Raw genomic sequence first — 13,718 nt, 5'->3', positions numbered from 1 at the left:
AGTGCAGGCAGTGTTGCATTATTCACACTTTTACAGGGGATTTAATTATCTACATACATCAGATACAAGACCAACAAAAATGAGGGTAACTTCAAAACCCTGTGGAAGGTTTTTGGTGACTACTCAGCCATGAGCTCAATGTGTGCTCATCAACAAAGCACGCATCATGTGCCATGACAAAATTACCCGGCAGCGCTAGAACACAATTATTAAGCAACAAATTGTATGGATAGTGAGCCTGTAATATAGCTACAATTAGCGGTTCAGCAGAACATAGTTCATACATTTCTAACCGCCATTTTATGAGCAGCTGCAGCCATTTTACATGCTGAAGCACAGAAAGTCAGTTTCCTAGCTCTACTCGCTATCCACCAACACCATCCTTCGCCCAGGCTTCTGCCCAAGGCTGATTCGGATTGTTCGCAATCTTGGCATCCTGTTTGACCACGAGGTGAGCTTCTGCCATTTTTTTTCTCCATTAGCTCATCCATATTTTTATTAATTATAAATTTAACTATTCCAATGTTTTCCTGGTCAGTGTACTTTGTGCACCCACGCAAAACTTGAGGTCATCCAAAACACTGCTGCCCGTGTCCCATTCACTCATCACCAGTGTGTTCACTGACCTACACTAGCTCCTGCTCAAGCAATGTTGCAATTTTAAAATTCTCATAGAATCACAGAATCTCTACAGTGCAGAAGGAGGCCATTCGGCCCATCGAGCCTGCACCAACGACAATCCCGCCCAGGCCCTATTCCCGTAACCCCACCTATTTACCGCGCTAAACCCCCTAAGGGGCAATTTGTCATGGCCCAATCAACCTAACATGCACAGCTTTGGACTATGGGAGGAAACCAAAGCACCCGGAGGAAACCCACACAGCCCTCACTCCCCCCTCTCAAACTGCCAACTCTAAGCTCTTTCAACTGCCTGAAATCTCTCCACTTTTTCAATTCTGGCCTATTGAACATGCTTGATTTTCATTGCTCCAATATTGGTGACCATGTCTTCAGCTGCCTGGACCTTGAGCTCTGGAGTATCCTCCCTCAACCTTTCTGCTTCTCTAACTCTCTTCACCTTAAAGACAATCCTTAAAATGTACCTCTTTAACCAAGTCTTTGGTCACCTGTCCTAACACTTCATGCAGCTTGGTGTCAAAAATATACCATGATTCTGTGAAGCGCCTTGGAATGTCTTATTATATTAAAGGTACTATTCAAATAGAAGTTATTGTTGCAATGGAAACCGCTCTAAGGCATTGACAATGTAATCACAATTTTTTGCAGGATCTGAAACATATTAAATTAGCAGCTTACTGGCTGGTATTCAGCAGTAGGCTTATTTTTGTTTCCATATTCTAGAATAATTCCAAGATAGTTTGACTTTGAAACGAGTTTTTTTAAATTCACATTTAACAGTTAAGTGTGAAATGATGCACTGGATTAGAATGTGACTTGCAATATTTAGTGTTTCACAAATGCAGCACAAGATGAAAATCTATTCAACTTTTCTGGCAATAAGAGTCTCAAGTGAAATAACAGTGACAATGCCAACATCACGTCTAGAACATCACAGCTCGTAATTCATGGTTAATTAATATGCCAAAAGGCATGTCAACTTAACAAAAGATTAAGTTTGTGACTGGCAGCTTTTGATGGAAGAGGTTCAAAACTTGCAAAGCACCAAGAAATTGTAGATTTAGATTTCTGCCCACTGTGATCGCGTTATTTAATGAAACACTCCATTTTCTGTGAATTGTCAGTAGCAGCACAAAGATAAAGCTAAATGGCAAAAGAAATACTCACAACAAAATGTCTGCACGTATACTCTGTTGCATCAAAGCCTTGTGCTGACTGTGTTGCAAGCATGCATACACAAAAATACCTCAGCTACTCAATATACACTTTAATATTTTAGTACAGGTGTAATAAGCAATGACACTTTGGAAGCTCACACGGGTTCCTTCTGAATGCACAAGAACAAAAAAAAAACTGGAGATGCCGAAATGTGAAATGAAATTCCTGTTGAATGTAATTATGGTGGAGGTAGAAAACAACCAGAGAAGGTTAACAAGACTTTCAGTCAGTAGCAGTTGATCTCACAGCTGTTGAGCTGTGAGAAAAGTCTGCACCACAAGATAATGGATCAGAACTATTTCAATTTAAGATCAGGAAACCCAACTGCATTTTACATTTTTATGAGAGAATAGAAGCATATTTGTATAATCAGGCCCATAACTTTGTGCATCAGGTCCTGAATTGTATGCCATTTATATTAGAATTCCTTTCTTTAAATAAAGAATCAAATCTTAAAGATCTTTCTTCACAAGAGACATTTGCTGGGAAGAAAAAGAACAGAATGATAGAAATGTTTACAAGGGCAAAAGAGCTACAGGAACCGTAGAATCCCTACATTGCAGAGAGGCACCATTTGGCCCATCGAGCCTGCACTGACTCTGCGAAGCAGCATCCCACCCATGGGCCCTGTGCATTTTCCATGGCTAACCCACCTAACCTGCACCAAGGGGCAATTTAGCATGGCCAATTCACCTAACATCCACACCTTTGTGACTATGGGAGGAAACTAGAGTTCCTGGGGGAAACGCAGATGGGGGAGAACTTGCAAACTCTACACAGACAGTTACCCAACGCTGAAATCAAACCCGGGACCTGGGCGCTGTGAGACAGCAGTGCTAACCACTGTGCACCGTGCCGCCCTAAGGACATGAAAGAGTTGACTCAGGCAGGCAATATCAGAGAAGCACTATAATTTTTTGCAGTCAAGGGCAGATCCCAATATAAAATATAGACCTATGGAACACTGAGGAATTCAGCAGCAATGTGTATAATGTAATTCAATATGTACTCAATAAAGAGCTAAAGTACAGATACGAAGGCTAAGCAAATATGGCAAAAGATGTGACATGGGGAAATTAAAAGGGTGCAGGTAGGTAAAATAATTATATTGCAGAAATAGTCTGTTCATTCTTCACCAAAGCATACAAGTGTTTAACTTTGCAAGTTAACATTTCACTAATATACTATATGCACGTCACTATTTAAACACATTTCAAATCGTTCTATAAAGTTAGAAAGATGGCGCCATGTTTTTCACATGGATAATTAGGAGAAAAATATTCCAAGTCAAACAAAAATATGGATAAGTTAACACTGATCCTGATTTGATCTAATTAATCAATATTTTGCCTCTATACACAGATCTGTCAAATTATGGCCACACATATTCTCCCCCCCCCCCATCTGCCAGGTTGCCCGTGAATAGGTTTTAGTCGTTATCAGGAACTGAAACACCTGCACAACTTAACCGCCACAGAAATAAATTGTGAGGATTCATCCATGCTGAGAAGGATAGCTGCTACATACGGAACCGCAGACTTCAATCAGTTCCGAAGGGTCTTGCCTTTTTAAAAGAACGGGTTGTTGTGCCCCATGTTCTCTGGCTCTCGCCACTTTGTCAAAAATAATTCAAAGATTAATTCTGTCTAGACTAAGGTGCACTTGTTGAATGCTTTTAACTGCACTTTGAAGGGGAGACAAGAAGAAGCGCTTAGCTAGAAGGGAACAGTCACCATTTCGTCTGCTCTCACACTTGACAAATTGAGTATAATTAAAAGCAGATACACTTGTGAAGACTTAAACAGTATCAAGTATCTGAAGGAAATGGAGTACACATCAATGTTATGGGGGAAAAAACTGCAAATTAAAGAATCATAAAATGACAGCAGATACTAATTATGTGCAATATATATTTTTCACCAAGCTTCTGTAACCAGAAAAAACAAAGTACAATCAATACTTCTCTTCCATGTCACATTAGGAATGGATTAAAATCACATTTTTAGCTAAATAACAGCTTAAGCTTCAGTTCTACTACCTGAATGTTGATTATGGTTATTAGGCTGCACATTTCACCATAAACAGAAGGTGGATAAATAAAAAAACAAAATGAAAAACATCAAAAAGTGGAATGTCTTTGATGTTCTCCACAACATGGTAGGGATTAGCACTGGATATTCTGATCGCATATTACATTTTGCCCATTAACAATCTTGAAATCCAATTGATTGATCACCATGATAACATTTGTTATGAGCACATTAAAAAGGTCATGCTGTATTGAGAGAAATGCAGAAAAAAGGTACATTTTTCTAATTACCGCTCGCATTTTTCAACTCTAAGATTACCCCTAAAATTGAAAAGTTCACATCTTTGACAAAGGGAGCGATAATTTAATTAAAATGCAGGAATAGAACAAGTACTAAACCCAAATCATCCAATAATATGTCATGCCCCGTACCCTGGATAAAGGGGGCCTTGTAGTGCAGTGTGTAGCGTTCCTGCCTCCGAACCAGCAAACTCCTTCCAACATATGGCAGGTAGCAGGAGTGGAAGAGACTCCTGGTCAGCCATGCTTGGTGCGCAGTGTCGCTTCTCAAGCCTTTGGCGACAGACTAGCATAGCAACCTGTTCCAGGAAAAACTAGCTACAGAAAGAGACAATGGGCAGAATTTCCCCTTGCTGCCTGCCATGGGAACCGGAGCAGGCGGGATACAGACCGTGCAAAGGTCAGTTGACCTCAGGCATGATTTCCCGGCTTTGGAGTGAGCGTGGCCGGAAAATCCCGCCCAATGTCCGCCTTGTGCGCTACTAGGTGCGGGAAGTGCAACAAACAACACCCGGACCACGTGAGATATTGAGAATTTCATAATGGGCATCAGAGGGATTTTTCACATCACAATCAAATTGATCTGCAGTGTAATCGCCAGTTAGATTTGATTTTTGATTTGATTTGATTTATTATTGTCACATGTATTAGCATACAGTGAAAAGTATTGTTTCTTGTGCGTTATACAGACAAAGCATACCGTTCATAGAGAAGGAAACGAGAGAGTGCAGAATGTAGCGTTACAGTCATAGCTAGGGTGTAGAGAAAGATCAACTTAATGCAAGGTAAGTCCATTCAAAAGTTTGACAGCAGCAGGGAAGAAGCTGTTCTTGAGTCGGTTGGTATGTGACCTCAGACTTTTGTGTCTTTTTCCCAAAGGAAGAAAGTGGAAGAGAAAATGTCCGGGGTGTGTGGGGTCCTTAATTATGCTGGTTGCTTTGCTGAGGCAGCGGGTAGTGCAGACAGAGTCAATGGATGGATCCTTTGTAGTGTGTTCCATTTAGATCAGAGCACCACAATTATTTTATATTGACTGGCAATGCCACATAGATGGTGGGCAACAAGGCGACTGGGTACAGAAGCATTGTATTGAGGTAAATAGATGCCTTCTTAATGTCTTCCATATGTTCAGCAAGACTTTAGATTTCTGAAGCTCTCTCTCTTCCCCATTCACCCCTCCATCAAATCCATGACACTTCTCTTTCATACCCTGAGTAGTATCAGCTGCAATTAGCATGTTCAGGAGTTTCTAAAACTACTGCTGTCAGAAATGCATGATACCTGAGAGAATCTCAGAATAATACAGAACAGAATGCTGCCATGCAACCAGTGACTTCTTTTTGGCAGAGCTATTCAAGTAATCCTACTTCCCTGTCCTTTCTTTACTGCCCGACAAATTATTTCCCAAGTATTTATTCAGTTCTCTTTTGAAAGTCACTCCTGAATCTTCTTCCACCATTCTTTCAGGCAGATTGCAACTCTGCGTAAAAAAACATTTCCTCTGCAGGTTGGCACTGAGGTCCTGCTTTTAAACATTTTCCCCTCGCTGCTGAAGCTGACAGCTGGATCTCCGGTTTCCTCCCCCACTCCAAAGTTAGGTTGATTGGCCGTGCTAAATTGCCCCTTAGTTTCAGGGGGACTAGCAGGGTAAATGCTTGGGGTTATGGGGATGGGGGCCTGGGTGGGATTGTTGTTGGTGCAGACTCGATGGGCCAAATGCCCTCTTTGTGCACTGTAGGGATTCTAAGACTCTACAACTGAACTCTTTTCCTTCTTTTGTCGTTAGTTCCCACAAAGACCATGAGTTCTGGCTGTTCCTTTTCCACCCTCAAATCATTCTGCACCTTCTCAGTGATGCCTTTTATCTCGACACCAGGGAGGGTCATAACACGTGGGACTCATTCCTTCATGTTCTTTCCATCTTAGAATTGAACAAATTATAATATTTCCACCAAATTCACTTAGAATCATAAACTGTTGCTATTAACTCACTTGTTCACTTCTGCCTGATCTGGTTCCTGCCCCATTATGAACACTGCACTATCAAAACATTTGCAGCATTTCCTTATGCTGTTCTTGTCCATTCACTGCTTCTAGCTTCATTTACAGTTTCAGGGACTAAAGCCATTCTTCAACATCATCAGTTCCCATCTATCATTCACAAGATCCTTGGTTGGAATCATTTCTCTTGCCTTTGTTTTTGGTCCAATGTGATTCATCCCGATAGCTACGTTTTGATGCCTAGCCTGAATAAGATTATTCTTGCTCTGAAAACATGGCCTCCTTGATCTTCCTAATTGCTAATCTTAGCTTTTGTTTTTGTTTCCTTTTGCCAAACTTTATCCTTCTGTTTGTGAACACTTTTACTCCTTGCTGCGATTCAATTCCACATGCACCCGCTACTCTCTCCACTGGGCTTTTTGTTTGTCTTGACATGGAGTGTGCACAGCTAGTTGACTGTAATGCACATCACAGCTAGAGCCTTATCCTGTCCCTGCCTGTCATCTATACATACTCATTTGCAGCTGGCCTTCCCAAATAACCATCAAGAGAGGCCAATTTTTTTCTGCCTAACCCAGGGGTACGGAGGCCAATGTTAATGAACCTAACACTTAAATGACTAACTCAGCACCGGCCAGAGAACAAATCCAAGACAGTTATTTGCAGCACACTGCTATTTATTGAACAAACTCAAGTTATTGATGATCTTGTGGCTCATTCTGTGGACTTGCCATTTCAGAGTGCGTGTTGAAATCAAGTGGGGCCTTTCCCTTTTAGTAGTTTCCAGCCTGCTTAATTTTAAAATTGTGGAACAGAACTAAGTTGACAAGTATAGTATAAAGTTCAGAGTAAGAGATAGTCTGCATTGTACAATAATCATTCTGCGCCTTCTCAGTGATCTCTAATACTCTGGCGTCAGGGAGGGACAGAGCATGCAGGATTCACTCCCTGGAGTGAGATTACATTATATACCGAGTGCAAGTCAAGACCAGATTCAATATCATACCAACTGCAAGTTGCACATTGGTGTGGAACATGCTGTTCACCCAAGGTATAATTTTGAGAGTTCTTCTGAAGGCCAGTTCTTACAGGGCTTCCAGCTTTTGGGGAAAATTAGGGATTGGTCTAGAGTTCCCTTATTATCACTGGAGGCAGTACAAAGGACTTACTTTTAAAATTAATTTATGCGACATGGGCATTGCTGGTCGGCCATTATTTATTGCCCATCCCTAGTTGCCTGAGACAGCTGCGAGTCAACGACATTGCTGTGGTTCTGGAGTCACACATAAGCCAGACCAGGTAAGGGCGGCAGATTTCCTTCCCTAAAGGGACATTAGTGAATAAGATGGGTTTTTCCGACAATCGACAATGGTTTCATGGTCATCAGTAGATTCTTAATTCCAGATTTTTTTTTATTGAATTCAAATTCCACCATCTGCTGTGGCGGGATTCGAACCCGGGTGTGTGTGTGTGTGTGTGTGTTCATTTAAGACAGATTTGTGGAAGAATTTCTTCTCCTAAAGAGTGATGAATCTTTGGAATTCTTTACCCCAGGAAGCTGTGGAGGTCAGGTCTGTGAACATTTTCAAGGCAGCAATCGAAAGGGGAATTAAGGGTTACCAAGGTATGGCAAGAAAGTGGATTTAGTGAGTCTTATTAAACTGCGGGGCAGACTCGAAGGGCTGAATGGCCTACTCCTCTTCCTATTTCTTATGGGTCTTCCCACGTCCATCTATCTACTTAAAGTATTAGTATTCAGTGGAAAATAACCCATTCAATGATGAAAGACAAAAAATGCAGAAGGCTTTATACCAGCTTGATTCTACTGGCTATTAGAAAAATTGTCTGCCTTTTCATTAGGGTCTCTATAAACATATTTCATGGAGTACACGGATACTTGAATCCTTGATACTTTGCACAATTCATTATTTTGATTCAAAATAAAAAGGAATTTTAAGAGGACGTCCTAGACCAGAAAGAATTAGGCAGCTGGCAATGCCATATTACTGCATTCTTGAAACTTTGTTCATAAAATGCATTAAATAAAAAACAGGTGCAAACTGTAACATTTTTGCCATTCATCTTCCTTTACTCATTGTGAAAGTAGGCACACTACACTCGCAGCAAATTTTGACAAGAAGCTTGGTTCCATAGGTTTATTCAATCCATAACTTTTCTCCAAGGGTGGCGTATATTTATATATATATATATATATATATATATATATATATATTATATATTTATTTATAGAGAGAGAGAAAGAAAGAGTGCGAGCTTTTTTCACACGCACTGGCCATCCTTTTGACTTGCCGACAGAGCAATTCAAATCCATCAAAATCAGATGTCCTGAATATATATTAACCAAATTCCTCTGGCCATTACTACCAAGAAGTTAACTCAAGTCACAAATGCCATGAACACTGATTCTCAAATGGCAATCTCAGAACAATTAACTGACATTAACCTCAAGGACAGGCACCGAATTCAAGCCATTCTTTTGACCTTGTGCCCAAAATATGATCTATTAAATTAAACAATTCCATTTTGCCCTCCCATATTCATTCACGCAACCTTGCAAAACACTTTCAATTTTGAAACGGTGAATTTTGGCGAAGAAAGATGCCAGCATTCAGGAAATGAAACACTTCTGCCGCATTCGGCATCAGCATCAAGGACTTTCTACTCTCCAATAATATTTTTCAACCTCCAGCTAAGGGAAGGGATCCCCTTGAGGATCCAGGCAACATTTTCCACTTAACAGTACCAATCATATCAGTGGCACAGTTCAACAAAAGGCGAATATAATTTAGCTAGTATAAAAGACAACTCTTGAAATTCCTAGTAACAAAATTTGCTGTTTTATTCCACCCCCCCTCCCCAAACTAGTCATAATTGGACAGGACACTTGTTTTGTAATGGAAAATTCAAATATCAAGTTGTTTGGACCAATTATATTCCCATTTTTAGATGTGTTCTTGTGTGAGATGTCACGCACCTATGTAGGTTTCGTCAAACACAAATTGTCTGATCAAAAACAGAACAGAATAGTTAGAATTGAAGCAAAGCAAAATTACTGTGAATTATGCAAATCTGAAATAAAAATGGAAAATGCTGGATAAACTCAATAGGTCCAGTAGCATCTGTGGAGAGAGAAACAGAATTAACATGTGGAGTCCATATGACTTCTTCAGAACTGAAGAGGAACAGAAATGCAATGGATTACACAGCTGGAGAAGGGGTGAATTAGGTGAGGCAGAATAGAAAGTCAGGGATAGGTCAAGGCCAAGGAGATATTGACAAAGATGCCATGGACACAAGACAAAAGAAGTGCTAATGGTAGCATTGCGGGCTAAAGCGGTGATAGTGGCATAAAGGTAAGATAGCAGAATGTGGTCACAGGGGAATAAAGGACAGTGCTCAGTTAAAGCAAAACAAGGCAAGACAGATAGCCCTGTGGGGGATGGGGAGGTGTTACATTGGGACACACCATGGAAACAAAAAAAATAAAACAAGGGTCAAGATGAAAAATAACTTCATCCATTACATTCACCTATTTTATGGTAAATTTCATTCGATGAAGCAATTACTAAAATAACTGAGCCATTATTGAGCAAGTTAATTGTACTTCACAAGGTGCTGTCAAATGCAAACATATTTTTTAGCGCATGCAGTAAGGCAATAGGTCAAATGGCTCTGTTAGGCAATAGCTTCCGCAGTGTTTAAATGGAGTTTACTGAGCCCTCCACTAAATTTTGTCAGGGGGCAGTCTTCAGTGATTTGAGTCATTGATTAGGGTGCACCACAGCAGCAGCCTGGGTTCCCTACAAGGCCTCACTTGTGCTGATTTGCTGCACGAGCGTGTTGGCCAGTGCAGAAATGGTTGAGGAGCGCCCAGTGATGGTTAAAACCAGGTGGGCAGGTTGTGGGATCCGTGATGAGCAAGTGGTTTTTAGTGGTGGTGAGTTGGTCCCAAGCAACAGGTAGATTGGTCAAGTCCTTGTGTAGTGTCAGGCTTGGGTAGATGTAAGCTTTCTCCAGGAGCCCTCTTGTTGCAATCTTCTTCCTTATGTGAGGGAACAGGATGTTGCTCAGGTCTGAGAGCCAAGGGAGTTGAGTTGCCAAAGGATATCCGATATGATACACATTGCTGTGTTGAGCTGGGCATCTACAAGACTGGTGTGCAATGAGTTGTATGCTACACGTACACAGTACCCTGCAGCTGAGTAGATGATAATGGCAAAAACTGAGATCCCTAACACAAAAGTAACACTAGCGTTTGAAGCCACTGAGAAAATCAGTAGTCTGCCACCTGTCCTTCCAGGTAAAAGACATGGAAGGGATTTTCACTGCAGTACTTTCATCTTTCCTGAACCACACTAAGTCACCTTGAAGTTAATGATAAGGCTGTGGTATGTACCAAAATGTTTTGAAGGCTTCCTTTTCATGCATTTCAAAAGCATCATTTAAAGCTGAAGATCTTCCTGCAACTCTTCTACTTTCAAAACTGTTTCAGTTAACTAACTTTGTTTGCGTAAAGAATACTCCTAGTTCTGCTCCAATCCAAATGCTTAACCATGTGTACATCACCTGCAGTGCTGCAGACTACTCATTTATCCATCTATTCAGCTTCTCTACTGTACCAACGTGAACCCTCAAGTTCCCAGTGTTTTTTTCAATCTCACATTCCAAATGATTCTGACCTGGCATTTCAATGAATATAATTCTTTTTTATGAACTTCTAAATATCACTTCAGCACAAGCACCACCACCCCAACGTAAGCCCATTCCCCACCCCACCCCCAAAAAAGTCAACCCCTCGGAGCTTTCCTTGGATCCAAGTGGGAACACTAGCCTCTTTCCTTAACTTTTGCCAATTTCCTGTCTAGCTTTTAGTTGTTACGAAGTCAGAACTGGATATGGCACTTTGATTGTGGTTTCATCAACATTTTATAGATTATCTCACTATAATCCAACCACTTGGCAATCAGCTTGAATGTTCTCTTTACCTCAACAATTTTTGTCTCACTGCCAACGACAAGATGTCTCAAATACCAAGTTTTTGGATTAAGGTATTATATACACTGCCATATCTCAAAGTACAGTATGTAAATTATAACTTTTTTCCATTTATAGGTCTTACTTCTCATCAGTATTTAATATTGCTCATCTTCATAGCATCTGTTATGGTAAATTGATGTATTAGCAATTGGGATACAATTTAATATTAAAAAACAGAGCCATTTGACCCATCGAGCCTGCTCCGTTATTCACTAAGATCAAGGTTGATCTGATTGTGGTCTTAACTCTGCTTTCCTATAACCCTCAACTTCCTTGTTCTGCCCGTCTTCTCATCACTTTAATTAAGTGCTTTGGGAACATCATGAGATCCTGATGGGTGCTATGTAAAAGCAAGTTCTTTCTTGCATTGTGATTGAACTTGGTGGTCAGAATATTTTCTCCAAAGCTACAAAGAGGAACACACAGCAGTGGTGTTCTTGAACGCAGAAAATACTTTTAATAAGGCCCACAAAATAATATCTCAGCTCCCAACATTCTCTGCAAGCTGATTCAATGTATATTAATTTTACTGGCTAAGTGCACGATTAGTGTTAAATTGTTGGTAACAATCTCAACAGGAGTTTTTTTTACCCAATGGCAAGACTCCTCAGAGCTTGGTTAACAGCCTGTCCCTCAGATATATTAACGACATTCCAACAACTGAATGAACGTCAATGGGTGTCATCATTTGGGTACCTTCCACAAGCTCAAAATCAGCATTAGAAAAGTTCCAAGAGATACCTGACTAATCTAGAAGAATGGACATGTCGATGGCAAATTTGGTTTAACACAAGAAAAGCGTACTGTGCCGTTCTCCAAAAGAAGTAAACACGAGGAACAGGATGTGAGGACTAAGCTGCTGTCAAAACGAATCAGTGTCAGCCGACAACCAACGTTGCTGGGTAAAACTTTCCAGAGGAATGTGGCACGGACACAGTTCATCAACAACGCTGCCAACTCTGTGGAAACAGTCGCAGAGTCAGCCCCATTTTACTTCTCCAGCTCAAAGTCCCTACATCTGTCCACTCTTGAAATGCGGCCATTCAGCTTGATGTGCAGCAAGTCAGCCACAGATTAAGACTCCACGGACATTCCAGAGCCAAAATAAAAGGCAGTACATTCATTCTTATGCATGATTTGCTCAAATTGGCAATGCTAAAATCAAAATCACTGTGTGTAAACCTTCAGCTAGAAAAACATTGTATTGGAGGTCAAACCTGCAGACTGATTTCAGTGAGGAGGGAACAGTATATTTCGAGCAAGAATCGAACTCAGTCTAATTAATCTTAAAGTTGTACTTGATTCGCATGCATTTTTCATTAAATTTTTAGAATGGAAAGCAGAAAGTTATATCCAGCCGAGGCTGATTGGATCTTCAACTTTCTCAACACAACCACTGGAACACTGAATGCACACTGATATTACTCAAACTTAATGAACTACAGCCGGAATTATCCAGCCCTGGCCTCGCAGCTCCTGCCGTGGTGTAAGCGGAGAGCCCAACCAACCTTCTTGTCCACTGATTTTGGCGGGACGGGAAAATCCCGCAGGTGGCGGAGCCAGACAACCCCAGTTTATATGGAATCACAAATAATGTTTTCAAAATTAGCTCTTTAATGGAGCAGCAGATTTACACACTGACAAGTTAAGCCTTACAAGCCCAAAATGTCATAGATTATAGAATCCCTAAAGTGCAGGAGGCGGCCATTCAATCCATCGAGCCTGCACCGACAACAATCCCACCCAATCCCTATCCCCACTTATTTACCCTGCTAATCCTCCTAACGCTAAGGATCAATTTGGCATTCTCAATCCACCTAACCTGCACATCTTTGGAGTGATCCTGAGATTTAATCAGTCTGTATTTAGTTAGCTCAGCCATTATGGCAGAAGTATGGTAACTGGCCTTGGTCCTCCAGAACTGGCCAGAGACAAAACTGGCCAGGCTTCCTGCTCCCAACTGACAGGCAGTGACCCCTTTTGGAAAGATATACATGCGGAAATCAGAGGATAATACCCAATTCAGTGGCCGTGCCACTAAATTTGAACACTGTGCCACAAATCATTCTCAATATACTTAACCATAAATGCTGCTCATTTGAACAAAGTATAGGAATGTTCTCATGGAACTACATCTCAACAAGGATTCATGTTGCCTTTTGATTGGGTTCTATGAGATGCACTTTCAGCTAATCAAGAGATAAAACAAAAAGCTAAAAACGTTAGCGTACACATTTTCCACGGCAAATGGAAAACGGCTGACAAGTGAGGAAGCACAGCTGCAGCTTCCAGAAGAGGGCATCAGGACCAAGAGATGCATATGTTGAGAATCAAAAAGCATTTAAATTTTTACTGTCCGCTACATTCTGCTGCTATGTGAAGTAGACTCTAATAATTTCCTTCAAGTTACTTCCATCATTTACGATTGATAAACAATTACATAGCGTCTCTAAAGGAAACATTTCGTGAAGAC

General features: G+C 40.8%; 1 protein-coding gene across 5 annotated transcripts in view; it reads right to left on the bottom strand.

The window, feature by feature from the left end:
• The window catches only part of aspscr1 (ASPSCR1 tether for SLC2A4, UBX domain containing), a 240,170-nt gene that overhangs the window by 182,678 nt on the left and 43,774 nt on the right, over nt 1-13,718 (bottom strand). The window lies entirely within an intron of this gene.

The sequence above is a fragment of the Mustelus asterias genome, chromosome 12, assembly GCF_964213995.1.
Source record: "Mustelus asterias chromosome 12, sMusAst1.hap1.1, whole genome shotgun sequence".
Lineage (NCBI taxonomy): Eukaryota > Metazoa > Chordata > Chondrichthyes > Carcharhiniformes > Triakidae > Mustelus > Mustelus asterias.
The sequence above is the reverse complement of the archived record's forward strand: the minus strand, read 5'-3'. Positions and strand labels throughout refer to the sequence as shown.